This window comes from Lygodium microphyllum, chromosome 2 (genome assembly GCF_053477565.2).
Source record: "Lygodium microphyllum isolate KBCC chromosome 2, Lygodium_microphyllum_v1.1.10, whole genome shotgun sequence".
NCBI lineage: Eukaryota > Viridiplantae > Streptophyta > Polypodiopsida > Schizaeales > Lygodiaceae > Lygodium > Lygodium microphyllum.
The window spans coordinates 176,315,126-176,332,910 of NC_141136.1; the positions used below are offsets into that span (position 1 = coordinate 176,315,126).

Consider the following 17,785-nt stretch of genomic DNA (forward strand, 5'->3'; position numbering starts at 1 on the left):
TGGCTGTAAGTGGGTTTATAAGGTGAAGCACAATGCTGATGGTTCTGTGAACAGATACAAGGCAAGATTAGTAGTCAAGGGGTATGCACAAACATATGGCATTGACTATGAAGAAACATTTAGTCCGGTTGCAAGGATGGCAACCGTAAGAGCAGTCATTGCTATGGCTGCATCAAAGGGATGGTCTTTACATCAGATGGATGTAAAGAATGCCTTCTTGCATGGTGATTTGCAAGAAGAGGTATATATGGAGCAGCCACCAGGTTATGTGCATGCTGTTCATCCTGAGTTTGTTTGCAGGTTGAAGAAAGCCTTGTATGGCTTGAAGCAAGCACCTAGAGCATGGTCTGACAAGATAGGACAATATCTTGTCACTATTGGCTTTCAGATTTCCAAGGCAGATTTCTCACTCTATGTGAGAAAAACAGAGAAAGGTATTATGCTACTTGTCATTTATGTTGATGATTTGATTATGACAGGTGACAGTGATGAAGATATCCTTCATGTGAAAATGCTATTGAAGCAGAAGTTTGAGATGAAGGATTTGGGAGAGCTGCGCTATTTCTTGGGCATTGAGGTGATTAGATCACCAAGTGGGATACAGCTCTTGCAGAGGCAGTATGGATTGGACATGCTGTCCAAATATGGGATGACAGGCTGTAAGCCTATTTCAGTTCCTTTGGAGCAGAATGTGAAGCTGAGCACAGATGCAGGTGAGCTTCTGGAAGACCCTACTATGTACAGACGCATAGTAGGAAGTTTGATTTATATGACTATTACCAGGCCAGATTTGAGCTATGCTGTTGGATTGGTAAGTCAGTTTATGCAGGCTCCAAGGAAACCACATTTGGATGCGGCTAGACGCATACTCAGGTATGTGAAGTCCACATTGCACTATGGACTATTTTATGAGACTGGGGTTCAGATACAGTTGCATGGATACACTGATGCTGATTGGGCTGGTAGTATTTCTGATAGACGATCTACCAGTGGATATGTATTCTCTTTTGGGAGTGCTGCAGTCACTTGGAGCAGCAAGAAACAGCCTACAGTTGCCTTGTCGAGCACAGAGGCTGAGTACAGGGGTGCAGCAATGGCTGCATTTGAGGTAGCTTGGTTGCATAAGCTACTTTATGATATGCATCAGTCTACAGATGGGCCAGTTGTCATTTATTGTGACAACATGAGTAGTATACACTTGGCAAATAACCCAGTCTATCATGCTAGAACAAAGCACATTGAGGTGCATTATCACTATGTGCGAGAGAGGGTTTTACTAGGTCTTATTGATCTAGTTTATGTCAGCACAGAGGATCAGGTAGCTGACATATTCACGAAGGCATTGGGCGCAGAGAAGCTGCGCAAGTTCAGAGACCTGCTTGGTGTGCAGGAATTGGGATTGAGCTCGAGGGGGAGTGTTGAGATATCGAGCTCCACTCGTGATACGCCAGGGTGACAGTTGTATATTTATGTCACCGACTTGTCAGTTGCAGACGCGGTTGGTACACCGCCCATGAATAATAGCTACATGATAGCTATCCTTATCTACTCTAGTTCGTGGCTCAGTTAGTATGCCACCTTAGTTAGTTGAGTTTGGTTTGAGACCCATATATAGGGTTCTTCTATTTCTTTGTACTTGAGTTCTTTTGGCTTACACAACTAAGAAGAGGAAAACTGTTTTCAGCCTCCACCCTTGTGTGTCTTCCCCCATTGTGCAAGCAAGAAAGCTTCAAGCGAGACTCCTTCCTTCTCTCCCACAATCTTGACACTAATCACATAGCCAAGTGATTAATCTCTTATTAGGAGTTTGACCATATGACTGAAAGTAAGCCACAAAAATTGCGAGAAATTATTGAATTTTTAGTAGATTTTGGTGAATCTAAGGAAGAGTGGGCTAATATTAGTGAAGAAGAGTATCTATGCAAGATTGATGCATTCTCGATCTCGTCATGGTATACGTTAATTACACATTATCTATTCAGAGGCGACCCAGTAGAAACTCTTTCTAAATCTAAGAAGAAGAAGATTAAGAAACAAGCACTTTGTTTCTCTGTTATAGTTGGGAAGTGGATAAGGTGTATCCTCATTGCATGGTACTTGATGAGATACCATTTATTCTAGAGAAATGACATGACTCAACATGTAGGCATCACTTTGTTGGATGGCTTACCACTCAAAAAGCTTTATGTGCTAGTTATTGGGGTCCGACGGTGTCATGACATTGCGCATCCACCACTGCCAACCTCAGGGCGAAGTTTTTTTGCCAAGGATTTTAACATATTAGTTAGCGTCATTAGGATTTTGTTCCCCATTGTGTGTATTTTTTGTGTTTGCATTTGCATGTCACACGAATACCTGTAGTTAGGCTAAGCACAATTTCTTCAATGCATTCATAATTTTTTTGGAAGAATTGCTCAATTGATTTCATAGCATGGATTCTAATTTGCAAACTGCATGAGTGATTGGGCACGAAGTTCTTTTTCAAAACATATTCTTGAAAGGGCACATTGCATGGAAAAATAGGTAGTTGTTTTAAAGGCTCAAGGATCCAAGGAAAAGACTAGCTTGGTTTTGGACTTTCCTCCTGCGACAACGCTTTGGAGAGACTGAACTCATTGACTAATAACTTTCATGCTCAAAGAGCTTGCAAGATATTTTGACTGGCTTTACCACTGCTGAAATACTTTCTAGAGGAACACAAACAACAAGATTTGAAGATGGAAGTCATGCGTGTAGCCAAGTGGATTCAATGCTAGTCAACCCTACACTAGGGGAGGATCCCTCTGTTGAACCTCCTAGTACTGTAGCAGCTTTGCAGCAAGTTATTGTAGCAATCAACCTTTTTGAGCAAGGGATTTGGTGAACAACTTGCCACTGCTACTCGTCTAAGAATTGGTCTTTTATTCAAGCAGACATTGGATGTTCTTCTTCAAAAATTGAAGGTGTTCCCAAAGAACAAGGTCTTGTAACAAGCGGGATACACACCGACTAGGGTTTAGACACCCCGTCACACTGACTGGGGTATTTAAGGTGTATGAGCCCTAGATTAGGGCAACCAGTTATTATCAAGATCACACTCTTCACCTTCATCTCTAGCTTCCATGGCTTCTTTCTCCTTTCTCTCCTCTTTTCTCTCTTTCTCTCTCCTCTTCTAGTCTTCTTCCTTCGTCTTCTTGTTCTCTTTCTCTCTCCTCAGCTCTCTTTCTCTCTCCCCTCAGCCTCTTTCATTACAAGTGGTATCAAAGCTTTAGGCTTTGGTCCTTTTCCTCTTTCCCTTTCTCCCTTTTCAAATCCCAAAAACCCTAGTTACTCAGCTTACAGGTACAGGTACAACAAGAAGGACTACAGTTAACTCCAGCTTTTTGGAGCACGCAAGAGCTATGGCTAGAGACTTAGACACATCTGGAGGTAAAATGGTTAAAATAGCAGGTCGTCACTTCTTTTCATGCAAATTTAAAGGGTTCCAGGCCAAGTTTAGGGTCCCAGGAGTTAGAAGAGGGCAAAACCCCAGTTACTTTTTGCTCTAGCCCCCTTTCTCTCTCCTCCCAGGCAAGCTGCCATAGCCACACAATAGAGAGAACTCATCTTTTTCCCTGGAGTAGCCATGACAGGGAAAGACTGAAGCCTCAGGAGCCTTCCCCACTTGCCCTTGATCACAGGCAATACCCTTGACAAGGGTCACAGGCCAGGAGAGACCCCAGGGAACAGCTCGCAAATTGCGGCACATTTTGCGCTGCTGTTCCCTTCTCCTCCTGCCTCCCCCCTCTGCCCCAGCCCTCCTTCCCTACTCCCCTCTGCCATTCCAGGCCCTAAATCCACACATTGATCTCCTCCTCCTCCTTGACACTCTTGCTCCGGGGGATTCAGCCACAAGGTGGTGGACTGTTTGGAATAGTTTGGGAGCAGCCATGGATTCTCCTAACTGAAGCTTCCTCTGACCTGGAGAGCTCAACCCCACAACCCCTTCAGCCCGTGAAGGATTCTTCTTGCCGGGATGAAGCCATTGAGCTCAGCATGCATGGGAGTTTTGCGGGTAGCCATGAAAGCTTCACTTGAAGCTTCCCGTCCTTGAAGCTCAAGCTCGGGGATAAGCTTGGGAACCCTCTTCATCAGAAAGAGCACTCAAAGGCTGAAGCACTCTTCCATGGATTCCCAACCAACAACTGGACTTCATCAATGGAGCAAGCGGCATCTTAACGATTCGGGCTTCAACGGTCATCACAAGCATTAAAGAGGTATGCCACTCCGATCTTAATCTCTCAATCTAGCCACTTGCTGAGCTTAATCCATTGTTGGAGAGATTCAAGATTGCATACAAGCATCATACCTCTTCCCGGGATTTCATTGTAATGGTTGACATTAACCCCTACTTTGTCTTTTGATCTTGGAAGAATATTAGCCATTGTAAATTGGGTAAGTAGTAGCCAGTGAGTCACTGGACTGCCAAGGTAACCCCTACCCCAAATCTCCCCATTCCTTGCATCTCATGAAAAGGCCCAATATCTCCTTTCCAATGCATCTCATGCTGATTGCTAATTAAAAATGTCTGCCATGTATACTCCGGCTGAGGAAAAGGCCGATGCCAGGCGAGATGGTAAGACAAAAGAGAGGTGACCCTACCCTGAAGGGGTGCAAAACCCTGCCCGGGGGGAACTTTGTCCACCTCCCGGTGATCCGGAGCCCAATACTTGTTTGCAGGTGCAAATACTTCCATAAGCCCCACTTCTCTACCCAATGATCCTTCTTAAATACCCCGCCATGATAATGTCACCCATGCATGCCACTTAAGGTACATGCAATCAATGGAGATGTATGGCAGTGAATATACTTATGCATGACTGGCAGAGTTGATGAGTATCCAATGATGATCTAGATTATGTTCAGTATGCTCAAGATGCTATTGAGATGTCATATCAGGCACCTTGATCTATGCTCTATCCATGCCATATATTGGCACTAAGGGATAGACAATGTTTTTGGTCACAGTCCTACAGGACTGTCACAAAGATCAAATTGCAAAAAATTCTATCTTGAATCTAGGGGTAAACCCTATAGCTCACCTCGAAGAGGGCTTTGTCACCTCTGGTTTGAATAAAAAATCTCCCCAATCGGAGTTATGGTGTGAAAGTTATGCCCATTTTTGTGCACTAGGATCACTGTGGACAGGTTGTAGACCGCTCCAGGATAGCCACTGTAAAACCCCTACAGAAAATTCTGATCATTTTATGTCATAAAGCTTAATAGCTCATCTCGAAGAGGCCGGTTTCCCCTCTGACTTGAGCCCAAAATCTCAACAATCAGAGTTTCCTACTAAGATTTACGCCTTTTTTACTGATAGTAGGTCCTGTGGACTGCATCCAGATGGCTGGCCAGAAAGGCAAAAGTAAGGCCTAAGAGGAACCCCAGAGGGAGATTAGAGACTCCTAGACCTCCATGAATGAGGAACCAAGCTTAGCGCAAGATTACCATGGTGATATAGAGGAGGATATGCCTGAAACGGACCCGTATACCCTTCTTAATCACACCCTCTGTCAACATGAGCTCCATCATATGGAACACCATAATGATATGGTCACCAACCATCGCCAGATGATGTCTAAGTTTGATGAAGTGATCGAGCACATGACCATCTCAAACTCAAAGACCCAATAGACCTTGGAACAGCTCACTGCTCTTGTTGCTCAGTTAGCGACCGCTTCATCCCAAGAGAAGACCAATGACTCTAGACATGAGTCTAGACGCCTTCCACATCATGAACCGTCGCATGGACCCCAGGGTATACTTGGCGCTAAGGGAATTTCCACTTCTACTTATGAGGTCGGGGAACCCTCTCACATGCATGATGAGCCCCTATTGAATTCCCTTGTCCACCATGCCGGCAACATTCACTTGAGGCCTTCCCCTACCTTGGGTCACCCGCTCTACCTAGAAGCCCCCATGCACCACATATGAATCAGCTCCATCAAGGACAATATGATACAAATGGCCAACCTGGCAATCATGGATAGCATGGCTATAATGGACAACACGGCCTAAATACACCACAAGGGATGTATGGACAGCAGGGCATGTATGGCCACCACGGGATGCATGGACAACAAGGATTTCATGGGTAGCATGGCCCCTATGATTTGCGTGACAAGGTCATTCTCACGAAGTATAATGGGCAATCTCCCTCACCATTTGACTTGGAAGAATGGACGTCCAAGTTGGAGTCCTACTTCAACATCTACCCCCGCACTGATGAGCCGAAAATACTTTTTGCTTCTCTCCACTTGGAAGGCTTTGCCCACTTGGTGGCGCTATATGAATCGGGAGAATCAACAGTTCATTGATTGGGAAGATTTCAAAATGCATATGGTCCAAGTTTTTGTGTCCCCTGTGGAAAAGGAACGGTTGGCAAGAAGATGGTACACTCTTGACCAACGTAACCTCACTGTACGTGACTACACCAATCAATTCATGAACTTGACCATGTATGTGGAAAGCATCAGTGACGATGCTAAATTGTGCAAGTACATCTATGGGTTGGAATTGAGTCTACCAACTGATGTCATGGCCCAAAAACCCACTACACTGTTTGATGGAATCGAACTGGCTAAGAGATATGCAAGAAAGTACCTTAAGAATGAGCATTTTCAGCAAGGTGTTGGACCTTCCCGCATCCCTTCATGATCAGCCCCATACGGAGGTGGTTTTCGAGGCTCTTCTATGCCTAATAACAGCCCCAAAGCACCCACTTACCCTGCCTTCCATGCTGAAAGAAAAACGAGCACTTTTGGGACAGCATCAGGCTCTATGGCTGAAAATCGGTATGCTGAAAATAAACAGTCCACTGCATCACCTTCCCATGGATCCAGTATTCAACGGTTCATCTCCCCAGATGTTGTCAAAGAACAGAAAGAAAAGGGCCTATGCTTTAAATGTGGAGATAAGTACACTGCTAATCATGCATCCAAATGCCCCTACAAGTCAGCTAAGGTCAAAGTTCATAGCATGTATGCCATGGAAGATTGGCACAATGAGGAGGATGACCTGGCCATTGACCATACTGAGCCCACGGAGGATGTTGATCATGAGCAGTTCTATGACCTGGAGGATGGGTTTCCCTTTGACCCGGGCGGTGCGCCCTCACAGATACTTGATTTAACATCCCACCCACCTCCCACTTCCCTTTGCTCGATCTCCCTGGATGCTTGGACAGGTTCGCGTAGCCCCAGTACCCTTCGCATTCAAGGCAGTATCAATGGGAAGCATGTTTTTATCCTTGTGGATAGCAGAAGCACGCATAGTTTTGTCAATAAATCAGCCATTGATCGTTTGAAATGTATTCCTATGGCATTACACCACCCCTTGAAGGTCCAAGTAACAAACGGAGAAAAAGAAATCAACACACATGTATGTCCCGCAATTCCCTTATGCTTGGCTGAAAATTATGTGGCACTGGTTGATCTGATTGCCCTTGATATGGGCCCCATTGATGTTGTCTTGGGCTTGATTGGTTGAAACAATTGGGGACAATTGCTATGGACTTCTCTCAGCTTTACATGGAGTTTATGATGCATGGACAGCCTATCCACCTAGAGGGAGCTCGAGATCATGTTGATTTTCAGCTCATTACAACAAAGAAATTCAAATGGGAGTTTAAGAAATGCTCATAGATCTTTGTTTTTGCAATTAAATAAGGACAATTCTGATCAGCCCTCCACAATATCATATGACTCTGCCTTGCGGGCCTTACTTGAGGAATACAATGACTTATTTCAGATGCCTACATCCCTCCCTCCCAAGAGACAAGTGGACCACCCACTTGACCTAGAGCCCCATTCGAAGCTAGTGAACAAACCCCAATATAGACTCTCCAAGTGTGAGCTTGAAGAGGTTGCAAAGCAAATCAAGGAGTTGCTAGAGATGGGTTTTATCAAACCGAGTTCTTCCCCCTATGCATCCCCTATTCTCTTAGTCAAAAAGAAAGATGGCTCCTTCCGCATGTGGATTGACTATAGAGATTTGAACAAGATTACAGTGAAGAACTGCTACCCCATCCCACGGATTGATGATTTGTTGGACGAGTTAAAAGGGTCATGCTTTTTCACTAAGATTGACTTGCGCTCTGGCTACCATTAGATTCATATGCAGGCAGGAGATGAGGTCAAAACGGCCTTTTGGACTGATCGTGGACTTTACCATTTTCTTGTCATGCCTTTTGGGTTGACTAACACCCCTGCCACCTTTCAAAGCCTCATGAACAAAATCCTACAGCCCTTTTTGTTCAAATTCATGCTTGTTTTCTTTGATGACATCCTCATTTACAGCAAGTCATCTATGGAGCACTTGACACACGTTCGGAGGGTGTTTGACATATTGAGAGAGCATCAACTCTTTGCTAAGGAGAGAAAATGTATATTCATGCAGAAATCTGTGGAGTACTTGGGACACATTGTAAGCAAAAATGGTATACAGGCTGACCCCAAAAAGGTGCAATATGTTAAGGATTGGCCCACTCCTTCCACCACCACCTCCTTGTGTGGCTTCCTTGGTCTCTCCTCGTTCTACAGACGCTTCATTAAGCACTATGCCACCATTGCCGCACCTTTGACTGATCGCTTGAAAAAAGAGTCATTCTTTTGGGATGCCACGGTAGATCATAGCTTCAAACAGTTAAAGGATGCGCTTATGTCAGCCCCCATCCTTGTTTGCCTGACTTCTCTAGGCTCTTTACCATTCATTGTGATGCCAGTGGCCAGGGTATTTGTGCAGTATTGTTGCAAGAGCATGGAGTGATTGCATTTGAAAGCCGTAAGCTTGATAAGAAGGAGATGCAAATGAATGTATATTACCAAGAGATGTTGGCCATCCTCCATGCCATCAAGAAATGGCATCACTATTTGTATGGCAGCCGCTTCCAAGTGAAGAGTGATCACCAAGTCCTCCAATACTTCTTGACTCAGTCTACTTTGACTCCTAAGCAAAGGCGATGGGTGGCAACCTTACAGAACTATAACTTTGACATTTCACATACGCGGGGCAAGGATAATATTGTGGCTGATTCTCTCTCTCGAATGTGGGCATGTAGAGTGTCATCTATCTCAAAATTGCACAGTGATTGGGTTAAAGAGCTCTAGGAGTCTTATTTGTTAGATAACCATTTCGGCCATATATTTCAGAAATTACAGCATGGGGTTATGGCTGAAAACTCCCAATATCAGCTCAAGCATGGCCTTATTTGGTCCCATGGCAAGATTTTCATCCCACACACTTCCCCCTTCACGCAGAAGATCATGGAAGAAATGCATTCTTGCCCCACCGCCGGTCACTTGGGTGTTTTCAAAACATATGACAGGATTGCCAAGAGCTTTCATTGGAAAATATTATGGAGGGACGTCAAGGACTTTGTGACCAAATGTGTTCCATGCTAACAGAACAAGGATAGTACGCTCAGGCCCGCTGGCCTCTTGCAGCCTCTCCCCATCCCTGACGGAAAATGGACTCACATCACAATGGAATTTATCATCGGCCTTCCTGTGACTAAGAAAGGGTGGAACAATATCTATGTGGTAGTTGATCGCCTCAACAAAGCTGCCCACTTTATCCCCACTAAGGTCCAATATACTGCCTCTCAGGTGGCCACTCAGTTCATGGAAAATGTCTTCAAATTGCATGGCCTACCACAAGTCATAGTACATGATCGGGATGCAAAGTTTATGAGCAATTTCTGGCAGACAGTTTTCACCTCCATGGGGTCAGACTGATGGCCAAACTGAGAGAGTGAACAAATGACTTGAGACATACTTGAGGCACTTTTTCGATTATGTATAGCACAATTGGGATACGTGGCTTCACTTGGCTGAGTTTGCATATAATAACTCCACACACTCTAGCATTGGAGTTTCCCCTTTTGAGGCCTTATATGGGTATAAGGTTCCCCTTCCTATAGTCTTGTTTACTGATAAGATCAATCCTTAGAGTCAAGCTGAATTGGATCACATGCAAGCTTTACTTCAGCAATGCAAAATGAATCTTCAGAAGGCCCAAACACACATGAAACTCTATGCTGATGAAAGAGCAGGCATTTGGAATTCCAAGAAGGGGAATTGGTCCTTTTGAAAGTGCCTAAGTCCCGCTACTCCACTCTCAAAGAGGGTAGTAGTAACAAGCTAGCCCACCGCTTCTATGGCCCATACCACATCTTGAAGAGAGTTGGTGACTTGGCCTACCACTTGGAACTTCCCCCTACCACCAAAATCCACAATGTGTTTCATGTCAGTCAGCTGAAATCCTTTGTAGGCTCCTTAGTGAACTATGTGGAAGAACTTCCCCCCATTGATGAAGAGGGCATCACTCAATATGTTCCTGAAGCAATCATTGGGCAGCGAGATAAGCACTTACGATCCCGATCCATCAAAGAATTGTGAGAAATGCGGGATCTAGAGCATGGCAAAACCGGAAGCTATGGAGGATGAAATGAGAAGTGTGGACTCATGATGGAGAAGATAAAGACACTGTTTGTTACACAAGTGAATTAGGTTCCAGGATTGAGACTTGGACTCATAAACACAATCTTGTGTATGTGGACAATGACATTGACACTTCACTGAAAAGAAAAGAGTACTATCATTGCATTAAGAAAAGGAAGCAAGTACAATGCTTTATAGGAAAGTAGGAAACTGCAGTAGGCACCATTGTGCATATGGGATAAGTTAGCTTGCATATCCTTGACCCTGAAGCTCCATACAAAGAGGCTGTTTAGTGAGTGTGATTGCTGATTCTCAACACCCCTCCTCAATCACAACTAGAAAGGCACAAAGTGTGTAGAGGTTGTAATGAGAACCACCTGCAAAGTGTGGGCACACCACAAACATGGTAGACACTAGAGGCTGTTGCAAAAAAAAAGCTAAGTGTGGGCACCAAAACATGATGGACATCCAGAGGCTGTAACAGGGGCCTCACAAAGTGTACAGGGACTGTAATGCCAAGTTACATAAGGAGTTTACAAAGCTTATGGCAAGAAGCATTAGGGCAAGGAAATACAAGGCTTTTAAAACAGTCTATCAGAATTATGAGAGTACAAGGACTGATGAGTCTTGTCCTTCCGATCCTGGTGGTCTTCATCTTCATCTTCTTCTTCCTTTGCTCCATTTTCTTCTTCTTCTTTGACTGCGACTAGATAGGCCTTTTGGGATCTCTTTCTTGCGTGGCAGAACTTCTCGGTGTGTCCGGTCCTTTTGCAGAAGTCACAGAAGAGCTGATCCTTCTTGCCTTTGTACCTGTTGCCAACATATAATGCATGCTCATCTCTAGAGGTACTTGGTTCTTCCTTAGTTTTTAGCTTCTTTTCCTCTTCTAACAGTGATGCCTGGATATCAACAAGTTCAGGATTTGGCATGTTGATTAAAGTTGTTGATACATTATTATATTCAGGAGGCAAACTCTTAAGTAGAACACCGATGCAAACATCTTCATCCATTTTAATGTTGATTCCTGCAAGTTGGGTTAGGAGTCCTTCCATGTAATTGAGACGTGTGGCAAGTGATGTACTGGACTTCATTTCAAGTCTGAAGAACTCAATCAGGAGACCATACTTTGATGATTTAGATTGTGCACCGAACAGGGTGTCAAGTCTTTTCCATGTATCTTGTGAGGTCTCACAGTTATCCACATGGTGGATATAACTGTCGTCTAGCTCCAGTTTGATAATGGCCTGGGCTCTGTCATCATTCTTTTGCCAAGTAGTTGCAAGGTCCGCGTCCCGAGTTTTCTTCTCTTTGCCATTTGTGATGGCCCAGAGATCCTTTTTCATCAAGATGAGCTTGATGCGGGTTTGCCAGGTGTGAAAACCGACTCCTTTGAATCGAGCATTTGGAGAGTCTTTTCCCATGTTAGACTTACGGGAACAGTAGCAAATCAACTTCAGACTTATTATATTTGAGCAGCAGAAGAGTTGGTTGAGAGACACAAGTGCTAAAAAACACTAACTGAGTGTCAATGAATACCAAATCTGCAAAGTCCTTTACTCTTTTTAAATCCAAGTGTAATCTTCCCCTTCTTGATTTGATGCTGATACCTTCAAATCTGAGTGACAGTACTTTAATGAACTTTAGAGAGTATTTCTCAATGATTAAAATCACTGTTGATAACTTCAGTGAGAGAAACAGTGAAAAATGTCAGAATTTTGAAGCTTTGGCTATGGCTTTTGCATTAGGGTTTCTGGGGGCAGCCTGGTTTTTTGCTGATTGCAGGAGCTAAACTGGATCATTTTCAAAACTTTTTTCATCAAAATGAAGCTTGAATGATGGGCTATCAATGCCCTATCATGGTCGTCAACATCGCGACCTGTAGCGATGGCGGCATTAGCTCGAACATTAGCAGGCGCAATTCTGACAGCAGCAATGAATTTCAGCAATGCGGTCACATAGAGTGTGCAATGTCGAGTTGTGTTGTGCCAAGATGATGCGCCTAAAGTTGGGGAACAACTTTGTAGAATAAAGCGTGAAGAGTTATGCCCTCTATTGCAAGATCCAGCTCCTCAAAGTTGGCAGGGTCTATCTGGCTATGGCAGAAACACAGGGCAGCAACTGTGTAGACTCACAATGCTGAGCTTGAAATGGCCTAATGTTGAGCTCTGAGGTGATAGAGAGGAGCTCCAAGAGCAGGACTACAGTTCTCCAGAAGAAAGCTTGTCAAGATCTTGTCTGATTGAAGAGATCTAAGAGCTTGAAGTAGGATAGGTGCAAGGTGGCTATGGCTGCCAAGAAGATCAAGTGAAGATGGAGGTGGAAAATGAGAACCATGAGTTGACCTGAGGTTAAGAGGGACTGAGAGAGCAGAGAAGGCCCGACTGGGCTCTGATACCATGTGAGAAATATGGGATCTAGAGCATGGAAAAATCGGAAGCTATGGAGGATGAAATGAGAAGTGTGGACTCATGATGGAGAAGATAAAGACACTGTTTGTTACACAAGTGAATTAGGTTCCAAGATTGAGACTTGGACTCATAAACACAATCTTGTGTATGTGGACAATGACATTGACACTTCACTGAAAAGAAAAGAGTACTATCATTGCATTAAGAAAAGGAAGCAAGTACAATGCTTTATAGGAAAGTAGGAAACTGCAGTAGGCACCATTGTGCATATGGGATAAGTTAGCCTGCATATCCTTGACCCTGAGGCTCCATACAAAGAGGCTGTTTAGTGAGTGTGATTACTGATTCTCAACAAGAATACCTCATCAAATGGAAAGGCCTACCCTTGGAAGAAGCCTCTTGGCACCCAGCAACCATCCTCGATGAATTTCCCTACCTCCATGAACCCCAACGGCTGGAAGACTAGCCGGTCATGACCCAAATTGGCCACTTTCTGCCCGCAGACTGTACACTATTTTAGAACATTTTTGTACTTACTCAAATCCAATGCATGTGCATTCTACATTAACTGAAAGTACTCGTCATAAGCTCCGTTTGGACATATAGTACACCCCATTTGGAGCTACCTATCAAAAGTTATGACCAGTTTACTTCAGTCGACCGGTCTAGGACTACATGTTGTCCCTAGTCTCTCCACACCTATTCTTCATTGTCAAAGGGCTCTGAGTAGTACTCGGAAACCCTCCCTTAGCCCACCCATCACTCCCCTCTATTTCTCCTTGTTTTTGAGGGCAAAAACCTTTCGAGTGGGGATGGATTGTAACAAGCGGGATATACATCGACTAGGGTTTAGACACCCCGTCACACTAACCGAGGTATTTAAGGTGTAAGAGCCCCAGATTAGGGCAACCACTTATTATCAAGATCACACTCTTCACCTTCATCTCCAGCTTCCATGGCTTCCTTCTCCTTTCTCTCCTCTTTCCTCTCTTTCTCTCTCCTCTTCTAGTCTTCTTCCTTCTTCTTCTTGTTCTCTTTCTCTCTCCTCAGCTCTCTTTCTCTCTCCCCTCAGCCTCTTTCATTATAGGTCTTAAGAAGAAAGGTGATATCTTTTCTTCATCGAATGGTTGAAAAACTTGGTAGTGCAGTGTTTCCATTTTTTGCAGATTGCTTTTGAGTAGTCCTGATTGAGAGTGAGCCAAGGGAGATGGTGGATGTCCTGCTTTTTTTTATTAATCAATTCATGAGAAAGTTCAAAGTCAACATCAAGGACCTTGTACAAGAGCTTTTTCCTATCATTGTTGGACAAATTTACTGTATATTACCTAAAGAGATCTTTCCAGAGGGTCCTCGGCCCATACTGAGGAAGTGTAGGCATTACAAGAACCTCAATTGGTCTATTTACATTTTTGCAAGCTATTGTTGTGAATGACCTCTCATTAGTCCTCCTATCATCCAAAGGGAGCCCAATTTTAAATGACATTATCCAATCTCTTTTGGTTGCATCATGTGGGCACAAAGATGTTCTTGTAAGAAAGGTTTGCGTTCAAATTTTGTCTCTCTTATCAAAGATTGGTGTGGAACCCGTAAAGAGGAGATAAAGGTTCCAAGATTTTGCAAATTTGTGATTGAAACATTTGCTACGAAGTGCTATGTGTACAGTGTGTTAGAGCAGTTGTTTGATTTACGTGATGCTAATACAAGTTCTCTTTTTGGTGAGATGGTGACGGTAGCTTAGCAACGTATTCTCTTACGTCAATCAAAGACAAAATAAGGAATGCTTTTTTGTGCCTCAACAACGATACTTTCATTGCTTTTTTGAAGCTTTTTCAAGGTGGCAGACAATTATAAAAATGCAACCAAGAGGTTGCGTGTTGGGGGGGGGACATAAGTGAACACGATTGCAGGAACGAGACAAGGCAGAAGGTGATGGTGAGGAAGATCAATGAACATGATGACAAAGGAAGTCTAGAAGGTGGCAATGGAGGAAGTCCATAAGGTGGCAATGGAGGCATACCAGAAGGTGGCAGGACATTGTTGCGATGGAGGAGGACTAGAAGGTGCTTCATTTTTGCGGCTTCATTCTCCTTCCTCTTCCAACCTACCACTGCTGCGGCTTCTTCTTGGTCGTGCTCCTATGGGAAAAGCCTTAATGGATTACGAGAAGAAGGCTTCTTCATCTCCTACTATAGTGCTTGTTGTCGATCTCAATCCCCTAGTTCTCTCTCTCAAGAAAGTCTTGTTTGCAAAGTTGGGGTTTTCAAAGAAGACTTTTCTCGAGCTCAGGATTGGGACGAGTTTTTAATTAATGGATGCAGAAACTCCATATCATCACCTTTATCATTATAAGCAGCAAGTGCAACTATCAGAAGAAGTGTTTCGACTCCCCTTGAGCAAGGAAACTATGACCTAATCTTCACCACCCGATCTGCGAGAGAGGGGGAGAGCAACATCGAAGGTGAGGCTTCGACGTATTTCCAGAGTCAAGATTGAAATCCATTTATTCCCATCTTGCAAAGTGTCCCTGCGGTGAGGGACACTCACGAACCCCCACATGATTCTATGCGACATCTAGTGAACCCAACGTGAAAGCGTCACTTCTAATCATTGAGATGGGAAACTCTTTGAATAATCCACCTTCTTCATCGACTGCTTCTTCTCTTTTGACTAATGAGTGAATTATTACAAACTCTTTCTTTATCCATTATGATGCAGAATCAACAAATGCAATTATCTATGCAGCAGTAGCAATAACAGTTACATAAGCAACAATTGGATCAACAACGAATGCTACATCAAGAATAAGAGCATACGCATGATGCAACCAAGGAAATCGAGGCTATGGTTAGTGAGTGAAAATTATTTGATAGCCATAATGTTTTAGTCTATCTTAAATCCTTTGAAACCGAGATGCACTTCTTCAGAGTTCCTACAAACTGGAGTAACTATTTCCTACAACTTGTCACGCCTACTTTGCGGGTAAGAGTCACATATTTATTTGTGAAAGACTCAAACTAGAATGTTTTCAAGAAAACACTCAAAGAAAAATATTTTTTGGAGGATTATGGTATTGCTACACGGAAAGCATTCAGAGAGTGGGTCTACTAGCCCAACAAAGGTCTTGTTGCTTCGGAGTTGTTTCGGGAGTTTGAAGAGCAATACAACTAGTTGGATGCATTGGAGCAAAGAGCTCTAAACTCGGAGAAAGTAGAGTTATTCTTGTAGGTGGCTGATCTTGCACTTCAGGATGAGTTGGGAGAGCTTCTTGAAGACCGTACACAGCCAATGGGATTGAAGACTGATTGACAAGATGCTGTCAATGCAATTTCTACACTGACAGAGAGGTAGAGATGGAAGGCTCGCTTGCATAATAGGATGCAACCACCACCAGCAATGTCTTCCCCTACCTGGACTTCTCCTACTTCTCATGTTGCTCCTTCAGCTTCTTCTCCTATTTATCATCCTGTGTTTATGCCTACTTCTATGCCTATGCCCATTCCTATTATGGTTGGTCAAACCATCTGCAAAATCGACTATCGAAGATATGGTGGAGGAAATTTCAAATAACTTGAAAGATCTTTAAATTAAGATGACCAGAAGGGAGCAGTAGCCACTTAACCCAACTTCAATTTCTGTCCCAACCTCCTCTACTCCTACAAATTCTTCCAAAAATGATCGTGTTCGCCATTGCATGTGATGTGATAGTCTAGACCATGAGCAGAAGGACTATCAAGATTTTGAAGTGACAAAAAGGCTGAAGTTGGTAGTCTGAAAGGATAAGATGATACGTTTCAAAGGTACAGAGCAATCGATTAAACCAAATTTTGATAAAGGAGATATGAAGAAATTATTGGAGGAGTCTCTTTTGTGCTCTTCTTATATGATGTGGGAGGTGGTAAGAGAAGCTACTGCCTATGGTCTTCAATTGGAGCAGTGCCAAAGGACAAATCTCCTATATGGTCCTATGCACTGCATGTAGAGAAGAAGGGAAAAGTTTCATCATCGAAACTTTCAGCCATAGGAGATGCAATCTGAAAATGGATTGGATGGAATGATCAAGTTGATGTGTTTTCTATCTATGCTTACATCGCAAAATCTCAAGGATTTGAAGCACTCCTTGAGGAGAAGTGGAAAAGAGATAATGATCAGCCCCCAGAAGGATCGAAGAGGGTGACTAGGAGGAGTGATCGAGTTCTTCAGCCTTCTTCTTCAAGACCGGAGCAGAGTATGGTTGATGTTGAGAAGCCAAAATTACAAGAAGATCAGAAGGCCCCAAAGACAAAGGATCCAAAGCCAAAAAAGAAATCTGGATTCAAGCTGCTTTCAGAGATTGAGACAACTATGGACTTGAAAAAGGTACTTGAGGATCGGATTCTTAATTGCAAAATTGAATTTACTCTTGGAGAAGTCTTGGGGGCTTCCAAAAGAAAATTTTATGATGTTATCATCAACATCATTAAAAGAAAATGATAGGTTATTGAAGAGCAGATACAGGATATGATCCATCGAGAGGCTTTAACTATTACTGAGGCTATTCTCTATGGGTTGCAGATTGTGGAGATTGATTTTGATGAGGAGACTATTGAGGAGTCTAAAAATGAAGTTTTATGTATGCAGTCCAAGAAGACTCTTCAGCCTTTACTTCAACCCGTATAGTATGATGAGAGTGAAGATGCGCCTAGACTAGTGCCTCATAGCCATTTTCTCGTAGCCATTGGGCCCATGCGACTACCGAGATTGTAGTCAAGCTTGGTGAGACAGAGACTCTTTGTGTTGCTCTTTTGGATCATGTCTCTGAGATTAATGTCATAGTGCAAGGTTTATACAATACTCATGGATGACCAATTGATGTAGATCATGGTTGGCGCATGCGTGCGGCCAACACTACATGAGATTTGTATGCTGCTTCTCCGAACTTGA

The 17,785-nt window shown here is 43.5% G+C and overlaps 1 pseudogene; it reads left to right on the top strand.

Moving 5' to 3' along the window:
• Positions 1-2,749: 2,749 nt before the first annotated feature.
• Positions 2,750-14,603, top strand: LOC148040645 (exportin-T pseudogene; annotated as a pseudogene).
• The last annotated feature ends 3,182 nt before the right edge of the window (positions 14,604-17,785 follow it).